Source organism: Equus asinus, chromosome 13 (genome assembly GCF_041296235.1).
Source record: "Equus asinus isolate D_3611 breed Donkey chromosome 13, EquAss-T2T_v2, whole genome shotgun sequence".
NCBI lineage: Eukaryota > Metazoa > Chordata > Mammalia > Perissodactyla > Equidae > Equus > Equus asinus.
Window position 1 is genome coordinate 20465065 of NC_091802.1, and position 18878 is coordinate 20483942.

General features: G+C 45.1%; 1 long non-coding RNA gene across 1 annotated transcript; it reads right to left on the reverse strand.

Moving 5' to 3' along the window:
* Positions 1 to 241: 241 nt before the first annotated feature.
* Positions 242 to 5976, reverse strand: LOC106844536 (uncharacterized). Its single transcript, XR_011493692.1, has 6 exons — positions 3936 to 5976; positions 3583 to 3674; positions 2562 to 2639; positions 1533 to 1642; positions 1132 to 1307; positions 242 to 693 (listed from the first exon to the last, which is right to left on the reverse strand). It is a non-coding gene; the product is annotated as an uncharacterized lncRNA (long non-coding RNA).
* Positions 5977 to 18878: the final 12902 nt, after the last annotated feature.

Here is an 18878-nt window from a genome sequence, read left to right on the forward strand (position 1 = left end):
CTCTCTCTCTCTTCCTACCCCTGCAGGAGAGACAGTTGGGTAGGGAGGAATATGAGTGATGAGAGCGAAAGAGAGAGGAGCTAATATTTGCTGAGGGCCTCTGTGTGTTGACCTTATCTCAGGAGTGCACACAAATACGGAAAGTGGTAACAACAGCTCCAGTCCAGCCTCCTGATGTTACCGGACCAAAGGGAGTCCACTCCTTGGTGAGCTAAAATCAAAACCTACACCAGGGTTCGCTGTCACAGAAAGCAAGACTTTATTCACAGCATGCAGCAAACAAAAGGAGACCACAGGGAATAATTTCACAAAGCTATGTCTCCCTGAGCACAGGGAGGTGGGTACCTTTATTCTGGGTTGGGAATGAACATTCAAAAGAGGAAGTTTCGTCAGTGCATGTAGAAGTGGGCATAAGCTTGCACTTGTGTGGTTTGAAAACATGCTCTTGCATACATTGCATGCTCTACAAATGGCTGCTTCATCCCTCCCAGAGGAGGAGAATTGAGGATGTTCATGAGGGCGGGTTGCTTTAGTACATCTTTCTGTCCATTTGCACAGGTGTCACTCTTGCACTTGTGGTCTGGACCCATCTGGTTGGGTCTGAGTGATCGTGTTCAGGGCTTTTAGATCTTGTTTGGGTTTAGATCTGAAACCAACAACCTCAAAGTTGCTGGAGAAAAGAGTATCCACACCCTGTTGACAAGACAAGACTAGGTTAGACAAGTCAAGGAAAAATGAGGTTACAGTCCATGGCTGGTGACACTGGGGCTCTATGAGAATGTGGGCCCAGCACCCTAAATCTCCCAGTTTTCTTGAAAGGCCAGAAATCCACATTTCTGTGTGATATTTCCTAACAGTTTTTTAAAAAATTGTGGTAAAATACACATCAAACGCACCATCTTAACCATTTTTAAGTTTACAGTTCAGTGGCTCTGGTACATTCACATTGTTCTATAAATACCACCACCATCCAGCTCGAGAACTTTCTCTTCTTGCAAAACTTCCCCTGACCTTTCAGTTGTTGGCAACACGTCCAAAATTTTTAAAATACAGAGGTGGTCAAGAAGACCTTGGAGTGGGCCTACGGGGGCCATTTTGTAACCTCTGATATACATCACCTCGTGAACTCACACAATAACCTGTGGGGCAATGGTGACTGTGCCGCTTCCACAGATGAGGCAACTGAGGCAGGAGAGGCCAAGCCGCTTGTCTAAGATCCCACAGCCAATGAGGACGGCAGAGCTGGGAACTGAGCTGGATTCAGTTCAATTCCAAAACCTGGGTTCTTTCTGGAACCACACGGCCTCCTAACCAGAGTGGAAATAGAGAGTGACAGAGAGGAGTGGCCTAGGAGTCTGGGAGACTGAGGCAGGTGTTCTGGAGAGAGAGAGTAACACAAGAAGGACAGGACACGGGAGCTGGAGATGTGCCCCCAGAGTCACCTTGGTTTGGGCTCCCCCAAGGGGGCCTAGTTACAGCTACACTGGGCCTGCCTCCAGCCCCTGGGACAGGTGCCAGGTGGACCATCTGACCTGAAGCTGATGGAGAACAGCTGCAGAGGGCCAGTGACAGAGAGGGTGTCCATGCCATGGAAGAGCAAACGGTGTGTGTACTGCACAAAGAGGCTCCCATTCACCACCACCTGCTGAGACGAGCGCATGCTTTAGGAGAGGGGTCCCAGGCCAGGAAGGGGAGCACACATGAGGCTCTGCTTCTAGAAATTAAGGCGTACGTCTGATCTTCACATCCATCCCCTGTAGGTCAGAGGCACCAGCCTTCAGAGCTGTGCCAGTTATAGGAACATGTGTGTGATCCAAAGGGCATCCACACTCAGTCTTCTGCTTGGCTCTACTCGTTGGCTTTTTAGTGCTTATGGTTGTTCGTTTATTGCAGGAAGTTTGTCTTTCCAATCACAACTCACTTGGGCTGTTATTTAAATATGCCTAAAAATGTTCATACGGGACAGAGGAGAGGCGACCTGGGCTGCACGTGGGGAGATGGGAACATGCACCTTCACAGAGATGTGGGGATACAGATATGCTCACCTTCCCCTGCCCGGATAATAGAACCCAGATAAAGGCTGCAACAATGTTGCCAAAAATAAATCTCAGAGACCTGGAGTTGACGAATGGCTACAGCACCAGAATGTAATTAACTTGAAGTTTAAAGACCCAGGAGGTCAAAATACACCATGGTGACGTATCTGGTTCTTACTCCCTGAGTGAAAGAAGCAACAGGTGCACCTGTGGGTGCAGGTGAAGGTGCGTAAGGAGCCTGCAGCCATCAGTAACACCCTTAAAGGAAATGGTCCTGTCATCTGTCTATGGTGTTGCTCAGCCAGATCTCAATGGGTGTGAATATTTCAAGGCTCTTCCCCAGGCCTGTTAGCGCTGAGGGGACGGGCAGCGGGAGAGAGGGGAGGAGAGCTCCTGCTCACCTGGAAACATGAGCTCTGCACCAGGAAGCTGAACTCAAAGGGACTGTCCCACTGAAGGGGTAGTGGCATCTTCCTCACCTCTGACCCCCAGCTTCCTTTCTGCTTCGTGTTGCAGACCACATACCTGTTCTCTTCAAAGTGTGGGTCGAAATGGAAGGCAATGTCATTGTCACTGCAGCCAGTCTGAAAGTCCACAGCAAACCTAGACGAGGGAAATCAGAGTCACCTGTAGCCTGGTTTACGCCAGTGGCAGGAATGGGAGGGCTTTGTCTTTGACTGTCGTCTGTCTGGGAACTTGCATGTGACCTGCGATCCTCAGTTTGTTGCCATCCTTTCTGTTGACCTAATTTGCACTTACTGTGTTCTTCTCCAGTTACTGCATTTTGCCTTTACCGTGTGATTTTCTAAAAATAAGTAGAAAATGGGTAAAGAAAAATAGTGATGCTAGCAAGAAGCAGCATAGGTCTTGGAAACTAATCATAAATTTGTGTCAAAGATGGAAGCTGGGAAATGTGCCTAGAAGAGCCTTCAGCACCCAGCGGACATTCACTGGAGGCCGGCCCATGTCTGCTCAATTGGGAAGTGAGATAACAAATTTAAAAAACATGTGAAATTGTTTGGACTATACCCTACAAAGACAGAGTCTAAAAGGGGAGGCACAACCAAAAAATCAAATCAAATCAAATCAAAGAGGTGACAGAATAAATATGAACTCTCCAGGCATGAGAACTTCCATCAAATTACATTTGACGGCAAGTATAATATTTCCGCATACACTGAATGAGGGTTCTGAGGCAGATGAGGGCAGTTACAGAAAATAGAGGAAGGGACATTTTGCCTCTCTGGGCCACAGTGTGCAGAGTTCAACCCTATAACATGATCACCCGCCACAGGGCTTGCCGGCTTCTCTCCCTAGCCTGTGAGCTCCCATCATCCCTATGTCTACAGGGACTCCGCGTTAACAGTGCCCACACGCTGTTGGCAGATGGCAGTGGTGCCATTCAGTGTTGGCAGGGGCCAGGCCCTCCTCATCTGGCATGTCCAGGTGCAGGCAGCTCAAAAGGTGCTGGGTGAACCATCCTGAGCTGGCAGGCACCATGGTTTGCTAAGGGGTGAGGCTGCAGAGAAACCGCAGTTCCGGATACCTGGTTCCACTGGAGGTTAAAACAATTCCACGGACAGCGATCTGAAGTCCCTCCTGGAGATCCCCTTGGATTGTCGAAGAGAAGGGGGCGACCTGCAGAGAGAAGATAGATTCTCCTCTGAAATCTCCAGAAGGAAACAGCCTTGCTGACCCTTTGAGTTTAGATTTCTGACCTTCAGAACCAAGAAAACAAATTTGTGTTGTTTTAAGCCCGGCCAGGCCATGCTGCTGTGGAATTCAGACCAGTATGTGTGTGTGTGTGTGTGTGTGTGTTTGTATGTGTGTGTGCATGTGTGAGTGTGTGTGTCTGACAGTGTGTGTGAGGGAGGGATCTCAGCAGGCAACAACACTCACTCTTGCTCTGTATGGCGCAGGAGGGTGGGTTTTGCACTGGTTTTCTGGTCCACAGGCCTGGGCTCGCCTCCAGCTCCTGTGCTGGCGCCTCTGCTGTTGGGCAGTCACTGACCTGTCTTCACGCAGTTTCCTCCGTGGGACGGCAGCACCAGAACCCCAGCCTGGCCGGCGTCTTGGGAGGATTAGATGAGGAGTTGCCTGGAAAGCCCTTGGCTCTCGGGCCTGACAGCGGCAGCTGTTCGCATCAGGGTGACTTCATCCCTGTGCCGGGTCAGAACTGCTCTCTCCTCTGGCCGTGCCTGGAGCCTGAGAACTTTTTCCTTCACTTCCTGTCCAGAAGTGCAGACATCAGAGCCTGGCCCTACAGGCCAGAGGGTGGGCAGCCTCCTTCTGGAGGCCCAGTGTCACCAGAGTGTGCCCAGGCCCCCGGGCAGAGGGAGCTCACCTGCAGGAGGCAGTGCGAGGCTTACAGCCAGAGGGCGCTGCTGCCCAGAGGTCCCGAGGCCCTTCTGGTGGCAACCTTCCCTGTCTGTGTTACCTCGTTATCCTCACAACAACCCAGGCTGTTAGTGTCACCTCCACAGATGAGGAGACTGAGGCACAGAAAGTTTTGGTAACTTGCCCAAAGCCACACAGCTGGTGAGTGATAGAGTGGGGTTTGAACCCCAGCACCCATGCTTGTAACCGCCACATAGCCTCCTCCTCACCATAAAGCACAGAACATCCTGGCTCCTGGCTCACCGAGCGCTTCCCTGGACCAAACAGCGAGTCCTATCCTGCCTGTGGCCACAGCCTCGTCCCAGCCCTCTGAGGAGCTGGGACTGAGCAGAACAGCTGACCGCCTGCCCTTCCTGCCGCACTTCAGAGGCAGCAGCGTAGTCCCTGCTGCTGGAGGTCAGCGGTTCCCCAGGGAGCTCCCTCTGCCCATGGTGACCGCACTCGTCCTCTGTTCTCTCCAGACTCCAAGGCCCTGTCTGAGGTCTGTCCTGCCCACAGGAGGATTGTCCTTCAGATTTGAACAACCTGGCTTTGGAATGCCAGGACTGGAAAGTAAAAACCAGTCACCAGAATGTACAGTGGCGGGGCCTGGCTGGGGCTCCAGGATCCCCATCTGATGGAGAATACACCCAGGGGCACCGTTCTGCCCTGGAGGTCCTGCCGCTTGCCTCCCTTCCCATTATTGCTCTCTGTGGGCACCTCCCTCCTCTGGGGTGAATCAAGTCACTGTCCGTCTCTGCCACTTACCATCAAGCACCTGTGTCCAGTGGCCCCAACCTCTCTGAGCTTCAGTTCTTCCCTGTGTGATGTGGGGGTGACAAGCCTCATGGGGCTGAAATAAGGCCGCTTGCACACAGGGCCTCCACACAGTTGACACAAAGGTGCAAAAGGCCACCGTCTGTGCCCACACTGCAGGGACAGCCCCACTCCTCTCACTCCAGAGACGGCCCCTCTGCAGGCACCCTGGATCTACCCTGGCCTCGTGACCTCACCTCAGGGAGCACCAGCTCCTCAGGGGCCTTCCCTGCTGCGCCCAGACTCCTGCCAACACTGAGCCCTTCCGAAGCCCCGTGTGTGCCGGGCATGTGCAGGCACCCTAGAGATGCTGCCTCCCTTCATCCTCACCCCAACCCTGGGAGGGGAACAGGATCACCTCATTCTACAGATGTGGAAACTGAGGCCCACAGAGGTCATATGAGCTTGCCTGAGGTCATCCAACTAGTCAGTGGCTGAACCCAGCAAGGCCAGCTCCAAAGTAAGTGCCCTCGACTGCCATGCTGGGTTGTCACCTTCCCCAGAAGTCCTGTTTACTGCCCTTCATGCAAACAAAACATCACTCTTCTCATCATTACTCGTGACTGTCTTCTACCCCCTCCACCAGCAGTAGGACCAGGCCCCCAGAGGGAGCTCAGGAACCCTTTGTTACACTCACGAGTCCTGGTGCTCATCACCGTCCAGTCCTGAGAGGTGCAGGGGAGACCAGCATGGAGCAGAGGCTGTGTCAGGATTGCCCCATCTGGCGTTCCTCCCCTTCTTGTGTTCTCTTTAGGATGCCCCCCTCCCCCACCTCCTGCCTCCCAAGAACTGTTTCCTCAGAGACCCAGAGCTGCTTCACCCGGGCCAGCACTGCCTCACGCCCATAGCCTGGGACTCCCTGGGTTCAGGTTAGGTGCCACTGAAGGCCGTCTCTCCACCACCTCCATGGCCGCCACTGCTTTTCATACCAGCCAGGCAGTTGTCTGCACTGGAGAGAATTAACCATGAAAGAGATACCAACGCGATTTTGTTACTGAGCTGTGGGCAGCTCTGCTCGCCGCAATTTGTGCCAGTTAATCACATGAGTTAGAGATCGAGAAAGAAAACTTTTATCCATTAGCCACCATAACCAGAAGATGGCAGACTAATGTCTCAGAAAAACTATCGTAAAGAATTACAGGATCTTTAGGCAGTTGTATAGGGACAATGGGCAGTAAGGAGGGGGTTTAGAAATGTCAGCCTTCAGGCATGATGGACTCCAATGTCCCTCATTCATCTTTTCTCCTGTCAGTGATGATGAATACCCTACAGGTGTTCCTTCTTCCTGGAGGCCTTCATGTACCTTGGGGGAGATTGTTAAGATTGTTAAAAACAAGACTATCCAAGTCCCTCAGCAGGCATATGTGAAAATCATGAAATTGTGTAGGAATTTATAATGATTACAAGCAAAAAGGGTTTTAACTAGGAAAGGGTCATTTAGTGTGATAAGACGTCCTCACTTACGTTCACTTACAATTCGGCAGTTATTCAATGGAGAGGAGCCAGGAGCAAGAGGGAGAGTACGTAGAGAAAGAGAGAAGGGTAGAGTCCTGGGGAAGGAAGGGTGATGGGGGGACTTGGGGAGAGGGAGGCGGACATTCTTCACCCTGGTGACCCTTCCCTCCTCTCTCCTCCTGTGCTCCACCCCAGAGACTGGATCAAATCTGGCTTATATAGATCCAAAGAGCCTGACCACACTGACATGACAGTGAGTTTCTAGAAGATACTGCCCATTAGTATGTAACTGTCTCCTGAGGATGCTCGGTCAGTGTCCAGAAAACTGTGGGGCTACTTGACAGGCCCTGTGTGGCTGGACAAACCTGTGCCCAGAGTGGTGGTAGGGGGAGAAGGCCTGTTTACACTCATTTTACACACAGAGAAACTGATGCTCAGAGAGTCTAAGGGACATGCCCAAGGTCACACAGCTCACTAGTGGCAGCCTGAGCTATATGAGGATACTTAGGTTCTCAAAAAAATAATTCTCCCCTTAAAATTCTATTCCTAGTATAAAAACATAATCACTTACAAAGAGATGTTTTGCAAAGAGAAAACATCTTAATGGAGATTGTTGTCCTAGAGTATTGTGGTGCCCTTGAAGCTTCTGACCCACCTATCTATGAATTTATCTCCTCCTTCTCTTCTCACTCTCTTCTACTGTCTCTCTTTTTTCTTGGTTTCAGAATGGAGAGAGGAGATGCTTGGACATAATAGGACATTCCAAGTGACATGGAGGTGGGGGTACTCATAAATAAAGTGTCCTTAAATGGCTCTAGCACCCATTTAAGGGACATGATTGACTGAAAGAGACTAGCAGGACAGGCTGGCTTGGAGTATTGGGGAGGGGAGGAGGGGAGCAGTGAAGTCAAGCAGGTCCCTGCAGTGAGCTAGAGAGAAGCCCAGGGGTCAAGGTGAGGATGAGCAATTCAGGGCCATTCAGGCCCCAGTGGGTAGAAGGTGCCCCAGGACCATACATCTGTCTGCACCACTCTTCCTTCTTCCACCTTGCTAGATGCACCAGAATTTACAAGGACTTATTTGATCTTGTCTGACCAAGTGTTTTAAAACCTTCTGATATTTTCGACAAGCTTGCTGCAAATTCAAATCCTAATTGAAGTCTTTCTAGTGTCTTAAAAATTTCTCTGAGAATTTTTGGAAGGCCCTGGGGACTTCTGAAAGGAATTTGTTCTCTCTTCCTATAAAGTGGAAGATACTAAACTAATTGGGCTCGTTTCATATGCTACATTGCATGTGGAGCATTGTAAAGTAAATGATGACAAACCTTCTTAGGTTATATTGCGTAGGTAAATATTATTCACTATCTTAACCCTGCTACCTTGCTTCTAGCACCACAGGAGGAAAATGATCATGACTGCATTCTATTATGTAATTTGGTTTACAGATGGGTCTTACTTAAAGGATAGCAAGGACATTATCAAGCTGGATATGACACCCAGTCTCCAGAATGCCCACTACTTTCTATGAACTCTGCTAACCCAGTAAAAGATTTCTTTCTGCAAGTCCAAGAAATTGCCATGGAAGAAGACAAACAAAGGTAGCAACAAAAACAGGGAATTGCCACTTCTCCAGCATATACATCAACTAGCCCACTAAGCACCTGAAAAGATGTTTTTACGGGGAGAACAATAGTTTTGGAAATTTCTCCCACAGTGGCTCAGAAAGCATATGCTCATTGTCCTATATGTCCTAAATATAATCTCGAGAAACCACTTCATGGGTCACAAGGCCACTTTCCCCTTCCTAAGGGATGCTTTGATGTTTGGCAATTGTAATTAGTTTGTAAGAAATAAGTAGAAAGTCTGAATAATTATGGCAAGAAGAAAAAGGACAACATACCAAAAGGAGGCTGGCGAAGGTGTGTCAGGGACAGGAGTCTGAAATCAAGGAGGTAGCGGTGACTGGTTAGGCAGTGCAGGTGAGCGTACATGAGAACGAGGTGAAATTAAGTGGCACCAATCCGGGCCTGGTCCAGGCTCTTGGGTGAGCTGCCTCCTTCAGCCATCGGCTGCTGCTGGCCTCTCAACCTGATGAGAGAGAGGCTGGCTTTAGAGGTAGCAATGGCATCTTACTTATCTGGACATCCGAGTTCCCTCAGTTTCGTTGTTTCTTCTCTTGCAGAGCTTCTTCAGGGGCTTCTGGTTGAGGGCTTCTCCCTATTGTAATAGCACTGCTTGGAGGGCACAGGCTTCATCTGGGAGGACTTTGTCTACTTTTTTAGTGAAAAAGTCACTCAGGCATTCATTTTATCAGTAGATCTCATCCCAACTATGGGACAGGGCCCTCAGGTACATACAGAAAGCTGGACTTTGGATGCGTTCTCCCCAAGTGATGCTCGAGCAGTTGTGGGAAAGGTTTATGAGAGATTCCCCCAGATTAAGCAGTAATGGATGGGGTCTTGGGGGCGAGGGGACCTTGTCTGGCGTCCACCACAGAATAAGTAGCTCTGGTGTCAATTAGAAAGTCTACAAGTTTCCTTCCCACCGCTGTTGTTACCTGGGGCTCCTTGTGGGAAATGTTGCTGGAGTTGGCAGAGTCTAGAGGCACCCCGGGCCCGTCATCCTTGGTCGCTGTCAGCAACCTGGTGCACCTGGGAGTTAGGGATGTTAGTGTCCTCTCTAGACCTCTGAGAACAGTTAGGACATTCCTTTTTCCAATGGCCCTCCTGCTCGTTGTCTTGGCCCCAGGGCTGAGTGTCCCTTGCAGTTGGAAGGTGGAGGCCCCCGAGGGTCTTACCCATGGCCATTTCTCTTTTCTCGTTGGCCTTTGCTGATGGTGACTGAGGGCTACTGCAGTTTTCTGTCGCATCTCCCATTGTTTCGGTTTCTCTGGCTCCTGCTCACGGCTATTGAGCACTTTAAAAGCAATCTCAACGAGTTGAGACTTGGGCATCCCCAATCCCCCTTTCAGTCTTTGTGACTTTTTCCTTATACCAGGGGCACTCTGGTTGCTAAAAGTCATATTGATCAGCCTCTTGTTATCTGGATGTTCTGGGTCAATATCAGTATTACTTTCTCTAGGCTTCAAAGACTCTCTCTAGAAAGATCAAAGGATTTCCTTTTGGCTCTGACTGTACCTCTTGGGCCTCAGTTAGGCTCTTCAGTCTTGGGACCCCATTTCTGCATTCCAGTTATTAAACATGCTTTGTAATGATTTAACCTCACCCAGTCTCTGGGGTCACTGGGGTCGCAGCCTGGCTCCACCCCAGCTGTAGCCTCTGCTTCTGGAGCACTGATTGGATGATTAGGTTGTAACTCACGGAGTTTCTCGGCTTCCTAAGGAGCCTCGTCCCATATCATCCTCTGTTCCTCTGGGGTGAGGAGGGTCTTCATAAGGGCCTGAATGTCAGCCCAGTTGGGGTTATGAGTAGCAAAGATGGACGTAAATAAACTTTACATCTTTTGGGGATTGTCATGGTCATTGGGCATGTTGTCTCTCCAGTTGTATAAATCTGAGGTTGAGAAAGGGGTATGCACATACAAAAATCCTCTGGGCCGACTTCAGTCATCGAGACCTGCAAGGACTTGCCTTAGCGGAATTTGCCCTGTCTGGGGTGGAACATTCCTGGGGCCAAATTGAGTACATCGACAAGTATGAGGCGGGGAAAACATATCTGTCTGATTATTAGGTAAAAGGGGCTACGGAGCTGAGCTAGAGGCTTCGTGTTGGTCATTATGCTCTTCCTGGTTATCTCCAGTTGCACCTCGGCACATAGTGGAGGCAATGCAGGGGATAGCAAAAAAGGAAGGACAAGGTCATCATCTGACTTTGATTCTGGGAAGACAGGGTTTTCTCTGTGGAGCCTCCCTCTGAATCATAATCTTGCATCTCTTTTGCAAGTTCTTATTCTGATCTAGAGACACAAAAGATTGCACATAGGGGATCTCATCCCATTTTTCTTCCCTTTTACAGAATAGGTCTAACTGCAAGATGGTATTATAGTTCAGAGACTCGTTCTCAGGCCATACGTCATCTGACCCCAGTGAGTACTGGGCCAGGCCACATTACAGAAGAACGTCATTTTCTTTTTCTTCACCGGATTGTAACTGAACATCACCCAGTTTTGAAGAATGCATGCCAACAGGCCGCCTTTTGGTGTACTATTTACATTTCCCATTTTAGGAGTGCTTTTATCGAGATGGCCACAACAAATGAAGTCTTTCTAGGGGATGGTGTTTTGATATGTGTTTGTGGGAATGCCTCTCCCAAGAATAACCAAGGGGTCAGCTTTTTCCCTTACATAATCTGGTACCCACAAAGTTCTGGCAATTTGACCCCCAGACAAGCTGCCACTGCTGATTGCCTCACAGCAAATAATGAGAGCCCAATAAGTTATATTCTTCCAAAGGGGTCCCTATGAGATTACTGCACTTCACAGGCCGGCTCCCCGTCACCTCTGTAAAGTCTCCAGGACCTGGGAATGTCTAAAGGGTCCAGAGGGAACAGTGCCTCTATTCTTCAGAGTCAGAAGGTCTTCATAAGGTTAATTTGTAAAGGGATTTTGTTACAGTGGTCACTGACCAACTCAGTCCCCAAATGACCAATTCAATTCAGACAAACGTTAACACACAATACAATTCTACATATAACATACAGCATAGAACAGAATACTGGCAGGTTTTTCAGGACCTATTCAAAAGTAGGTTGCCAGGGGCAGCCCAGAACCAGTGCCAGGAGTTGCCCAGATCCGGGAGCAATTACATGAGTGAAACTTTTATCCTGCTTCTAATTACCTTGGGTGGTTCGGGCCCAAGGTTCAGGACTCAGCCCACCAGGATTCCCCAGAATACACGCTAAACCTGTGTTTCCAGGAGGGCAAACCAGAGGGACGAGGTAAGGGACAGTTGTTTTCTTAAAGTTACTCGCCCAGAACCTAGTGATGTCTAGATCCAGAAACTGTTTCTTCTCTCAAAGAAAAAAGTGCTGTGGAGTCCAGAACACCATAGCAGGAAATGGGAATCCACTCAGCCAAGCCTCTAGACCAAATGGTCTAGGCAGCCACTTAGGGTCAGTGAAAAGATGTTGTGCCCTGCCTGGGGCTCCAGAGCCATGGGTGGGTGGTCACAGGACCTTGTCCCTCCTTGTTCTTCAGAATTGATATGGAACAAGGGCTCTCTCCACCTGTGCTTGCAGAAGCTGATACTGTGTACACTGGTCTTTGAGGGAACAAAATTTATTATGCAATCGAATGGTAAGGAGACAGGAGGGCAGCCCCTCCACGCTGCCTCTCCGAGGTAGGGTATGGGGTCGGGTTGAAGAGATCAGGGAGGGCAGGCTGGTGTGCAGAATTGCTGGCTGGATGAGTTTTGATTGGCAGATCAAGATTTTCTCTCCTGCGCATGCTCCTGGCTGGCTTGCCGCCCCTGAAAAGTAACCTTAACATTCTGTTGTTAGAACGAGGTCAGCGCAGTGAAGGAGAGTAATGTTGTCATGTAGATTTAAGATTGTCTTCCTACTGATAGGAGTTTCTAAAGACTTAGTCATCCTCTCCTTCCTGGCACAGAGAGGGAGGCACCCTTACAAATGGAGATTTCTCTTATAAAAGTAAATTTCCTTACAAATGAGTAACTTCTACTAGGTTTTCAGAACTTTTTCCCTGTGTTAACTGTTTCTTAAAAATAATCCACCTAAAATAATTCCTATACCAAAGAGGCATATTTTGAGGTGACGAATACAGTTCCTGACCTGTGGTTACATTGTCTGGTGACCAAGAACCTAGTGGGAGTGTCTGAAGTGAAGCATGGAGATGTACAGCGGTCCCATAGAGAATTCTATTGTGTATTTTCACTTTAAGTAATTGAGTGTTCGTGAGGGCATGTGCGCCAGATCATTTTTCATCCCCTCTCTCTGAGTCCCCAGTGTAGTTTGAACTGCTGGCAGGAGACGTGAAAGAGAGAGTTTATGACCTTTTTAGGGAGAGACACTCACAAGAAGCACATTTTGATGCACTATACTGTCCTTAGGTATTTTTCAGAATTTATGGTAAAATGAACCTAAAATAAAATGGGAAATCTTGCTTCTAAGGCCAACCATCTCCAGGTGGGCAGCCTCACTCTGGAAATCTGACTGGCTTCATATTTAATACATACAGTGGAGGGGACACTTGCAAGTTCTTAACAAATGGGGAAAACTGTAAATGGTTGGATCTTGGATCAAGCTGAACCAGGATAATTTAAAATTATAGTGGCCACTTTGGAGCTCCTTTGAACCTCCAAAACTTGTACATTGGCCATTTGATGAAAGGTTCCAATTAGATGAGATCTTTTAGGAAGTCCACTAGTGTTTTTTCTTTTTTTTTGGAAAGATTAGCCCGGAGCTGACATCTGTCACCTATCTTCCTCTTTTTGCTGAGGAAGACTGGCCTTGAGCTAACATCCATGCCCATCTTCCCCTACTTTATATGTGGGACGCCTGCCACTGCATGGACTGATAAGTGGTGTGTAGGTCCATGCCTGGGATCTGGACTGTGAACCCTGGGCCACTGCAGCAGAGCATGCAAAACTAACTGCTTTGCGACTGGGCTGTCCCCAAGAAGTACACTTATTAACCCTGCCTACCTTCCAAGGAAGACCCAATATGAGCCCCTCCCAAGGTTAACAAGATGCTGAGAGATTTTCTGGGGAACTTCTACCCTTAAACAGTCAAGGGGAAATTAAAATTAAAAAATTAATGGAGTTGTTTAATGCTGTCAGGAATAGTCACTCTTTCTCCCAGCTGAAACCTGACAAGACAGTTGAAATAATTTAGTAACTTATGATCGGAAATGTGACCAAATTGGAAGCATGTATTCAAAATCTGATAGGAATTTTGTTCTAGGCCTTCTCTCCTAAGCTAAGATAAAACTAAGTACCCAGAGGGAAAGAAGCAAATTAAGGAAAATGTAATTGGATGGATGTGTCAGTCCTTTGATAAATAACTAACCTCCGCTGTTCATTTCAAAAAATATCTTGTGACCTCTCTGGGAACTATTATCTAGACCATTCCAGATTCCTAAGGCTGAAAACAAAAGTAGGAGATGGGGCAAGAGGAGGGGAAAGAAGATTTTGGAGATGCAGACTGCTATGAAAGCATCCTTGCCCGAAAAATCTAAGGAAAATTTTTTAAATGGAGCCTATAAAATCCTTGTTGCATCAACAATAACTTAAACAGATAAGAGGAAAGGGATGGGACTTTCTTTGGTTAAGGAGATAAGAGGCTATCAGAAAGTGGACTATCTCCTCTATGAGATCTTTTATACAAACCTCACAGTAACCACTAAACAAAAAATCAAAACAGAGACACATGTGATAAATACAGAGAAAACTGAGGAAACCATCATAAAAAATCACCAAACTGAAATGGCAGTTGGAAAGACATGTTATGAGAAACAAGGGCAATACAGGACAACCAGAAATCAAGAGATAATATGGCAGCATTAAGTTCTCATATATCAATAATCACTCTAAATGTAAATGGATTGAATTCTCCAATCAAAAGACACAGAGTGGCTAGATAGATTAAAAAACAAGACCCAACAATATGCTGAAAGTAAGAGCTGGTTCTTTGAGAAGACTAAGAAAACTGACAAAGCCTTAGCCAGAGCCACTAAGAAAAGAAGAGAGAGGCTCAAAAAAATAAAATTAGAAAGGAAAGAGGAGAAATTACAATGGATACTACAGAAATACAACGGATTGTAAGAGAATGCTGTGAAAAACTACGTGACAACAAATTGGACAATCCAGAAGAAATGGACCAATTCTTATTCATACAACATCCCGAAATTGAATCCAAAAGAAATGAAGAATCTGATTAGACTGATCACAAGTAAAGAGATTGAAGCACTAATCAAAAACCTCCCAAAAAATAAAAGCCCAGGTCCAGATGGCTTCTCTGAAGAATTCTACCAAACATTCAAATGAAATTTAATACCTATCCTTCTCAAACTGTTCCAAAAGATGGAAGAAGATGGAACACTTCCTAACTCATTCTATGTGGCCATATCACCCTGATCCCAAAGCCAGACAAGGACAACATAAAGAAGGAACATGACAGGCCGATATCACTGATAAACATAGATGCAAAGATCTTCAACAAAATATTGGCAAACCAAGTACAGTGAAACATTAAAAAGATCATACACCATGATCAAGTGGAATTTATACCAGGGATTCAAAAATGGTTCAACATCTGCAAATCAATCAATGTGGTATACTACATTAACAAAATGAGAAATAAATATCACACGATCATATCAATAGATGCAGAGAAAGCATTTGACAAGATCCAACAACCATTTATGATAAAAAAAATTTCAGTGAAACGGATATAGAAGAAAATACCTTAGCATAATAAAGGCCATATTTGACACACCCACAGCAAACATCATACTCAGCAGGGAAAAACAGAAAGTCATCCCTCTAAGAACGGGAGTAAGACAAGGGTGCTCGCTTTTACCACTCGTATTCAACATAGTGCTGGAGGTTCTGGCCAAAGCAATTAGGCAAGAAAAAGAAATAAAAGAAATCCAAATTGGTAGGGAAGAGGTGAAACTCTTGCTGGTTGCAGACAACATGATTCTATACATAGGAAACACTAAAGAATCTATCAGGAAACTATTAGAAATAATAAACAACTACAGCAAAGTTTGAGGGTATAAAATCAATTTCAAAAAAAAATCAGTTGCATTTCTACACACTAACAATGAGCTAGCAGAAAGAGAAATCAAGAATGCAATCACATTTACAAGCATGACAAAAAGAATAAACTATCTAGGAATAAACTTAACCAGGGAGGTGAAAGATCTGTACACTGAAAACTATAAGACATTATGGAAAGAAATTGAAGAAGACATAAAGAATTGGAAAGATATTCCATGTTCATGGATTGGAAGAATACACATAGTTAAAATGTCCATACTACCCAAAGCAACCCACAGATTCAATGCAATCTCAATCAGAATCCCAATGACATTCTTCACAGAAATAAAACAGAGAATTCTAAAATTTATATGGGGCAACAAACTACCTCTAATAGCTAAAGCAACCCTGAGAAAAGAGAACAAAGCTGGAGGCATCACAATCCCTGACTTCAAAATATACTACAAAGCTATAGTAATGAAAACAACATGGTACTGATACAAAAACAGACAAACAGATCAATGGAACAGAGCTGAAATCCCAGAAATAAAACCACACATCTATGGAAAGCTAATCTTAGACAGAGGAGCCAAGAACACACAATGGAGAAAGGAAAGTCTGTTCAATAAATGGTGTTGGGAAAACTTGACAGCCACATGTAAAAGAAGGAAAGTAGGCCATTATCTTATGCCACACACAAAAATTAACTCAAAATGGATTAAAGACTTGAAGGTCAGATGTGAAAGCATAAAACTCCTTGAAGAAAACATAGGCAGTACACTCTTTGACATCAGTCTTAGAAGGATATTTTCAAACACCATGTCTAGTCAGGCACAGGAAACAAAAGAAAAAATAAACCAATGGGACTACATGAGACTAAAGCACTTCTGCAAGGCAAAGAAACCAGGAACAAAACAAAACACAACCCACCAAGTGGGAGAAAATATTTGCAAATTGTATATCTGACAAGGGGTTAATCTCCAAAATATATAAAGAACACATACAACTCAACAACAAACAAACAACCCAATCAAAAAATGGACAGAGAATATGAATGAACATTTTTCCAAAGAAGATAAACAGATAGTCAATAGGCACATAAAAAGATGTTCGACATCACTAAACATTGGGGAAATGCACATCTAAACCACAATGAGATATCACCTTACCCCTGTCGAATGGCTGTAATTACCAAGACAAAAAATAACAAATGTTGGAGAAGATGTGGAGAAAACGGAACCCTCATACCTCATACACTGCTGGTGGGAATGCAAACTAGTACAGCCACCATGGAAAACAGTATGGATATTTCTCAAAAAACTAAAAATAGAAATACCATAAGACCCAGCCATCCCACAACTGGGTATTTATCCAAAGAACTTGAAATGAACAATTCACAGAGAATTATGCACCCCTATGTTTGTTGCAGCACTATTCACAATAGCCAAGACCTGGAAGCAATCCAAGTGCCCATTAACTAATGGATGGATAAGGAAGATGTGGTATATACAGACAGTGGAATACTACTCAGTCATAAAAAAGACAAAATCATCCCATTTGCAACAACATAGATGGACCTTGAGGGTATTATGTTAAGTGAAATAAGCCAGACAGAGAATGATAAACACCACATGATTTCACTCATATTCAGAAATAAACAAACATATGGATAATGTGAACATATTAGTGGTTACCAGAGGGGAAGGGGGTTGAGAATGAGCAACAGGGGTAAAGGGGCACATATATATGGTGACTGATAAACAGTCATGTACATCTGAAATTTTGCAATGTTTTAAACTATTATGACCTTAATAAATATAAAATAAAATAAATATTTCTAAATTTGCCAAGCCACAGAATGCTAATATAAAAGACAGTTTATAATTCCTTACTTCTTAGTTTTCACAAAAATTAAGGTCTGTAAGTGCTAAAAATTCTAATATATGTAATTAAACCTACTAAAATAAGAAAGGTATCTTTTAGTTGGCTCTTGATATTGAGATTATAAAAGATTTTTCTTGACCTTTGAGTAAGTCTATCTAAAAGGTAGAAATTCTATGCCTTGTCAAAATAATTTCCTACATTTAAGAGGCTGAAATCTCTCTAACAAAAGACCTATGAGATTTTTTTAACCATTTTCTTTTAACATCTGTTGTCACATTGGTTAAATGGAGAACTAAGCGTTATTTCACAGTGACCAGTGTTTCACAGAGACACAAGATCAGCAAACTTGATCTTGTTTGACCAAGTGTTTTGAAACCTTCTGATATTTTTCACAAGCTTCCCCCAAATTCAAATCCTAAATGAAGTCTTTCTTTTGACTTAAAAATTTCTCTGAGAATTTTCAGAGGGTCCTGGGGACTTCTCAAAGAAATTTGTTCTCTCTTCCTATAAAGATGGAGATACTAAACCAATCAGACTTTGGTATGCTACACGGCAAGGTAAGCATAGTCAAGTAAATAATGATAAACATTCTTAGGTTATACTGCATAGGAAATATTATTCAACATCTTAACCCTGCTCCCTTGCCTCCAACACCACAGGAGGGAAATGACAATGACTGCATTGTATTATCTGATTTGGTTTGCAGATGGGTCTTACTTAAAGGATATCAAGGATATTATCAAGCAGGATATGCTGTCCTGACTTAAGAATGCCAACTACTTTCTATTAACTCTGCTAATCCAGTAAAATATTTCCTTCTTCAGACTAAGGAAATCACTAAGAAGAAGAGAAACAAAGGTGGCAACAAAAAGGGAGAATGTTTGACACCACCACAGAGAGGTAGTTCAGGCTTGATAATAAACCAGGGTGCCTATTGGAGCACAACTGCCACTCCTCCAGCACATACATCACCTAATCCATTGGGCACCTGAAAAGATGTTTTTATGGGGAGAACAACATTTTGGAAACTTTCTCCCACAGTCACTCATAAAGCAGATGCTCGTTGTACTATATGTTCTAAGTATAATCCGGGAAAACCATTTCATGAGTCCCAAGGCCACTTTATCTTTCCTAAGGGACCCTTGGAGGAATGGTAAATGAACTTGGATCAAATGCCACCATCTCAAGGATAAAAATATCTTAGTAATGATCTGTGTGTTCTCACATTGGGTTGAGGCCTTTCCTTGCAGAAGAGCGATGACTTTAGTAGTAGGTAAATTACTGGAAAAGATAATTCCTATTGGGGATTCCTACTGAGTTATTCAGTGACTGGGGAACTCATCCCACCAGACAAATAATTAAATCTATTTGTGACATTTGGCCAATAATGCAACATTTTAACTAATGGTACAATCCAAACTCAATTGGCAAAGCTTACAGAAGTGTTTAATCTCTCACAGCCTAAAGCTCTTCTGCTAGCACTTCTCAATCTTAGATCTATACCTTTTGGTAAACATCAGCTGCCTCCTTTTGATTTAACAACAGGACAGCCTAAGCAATTAGAAGAGGAAATGTATGAGCCAACTTTGCTTAAGGAAGATATATTACATTGTTGTCAGAGTCTCACTGAGGTGCC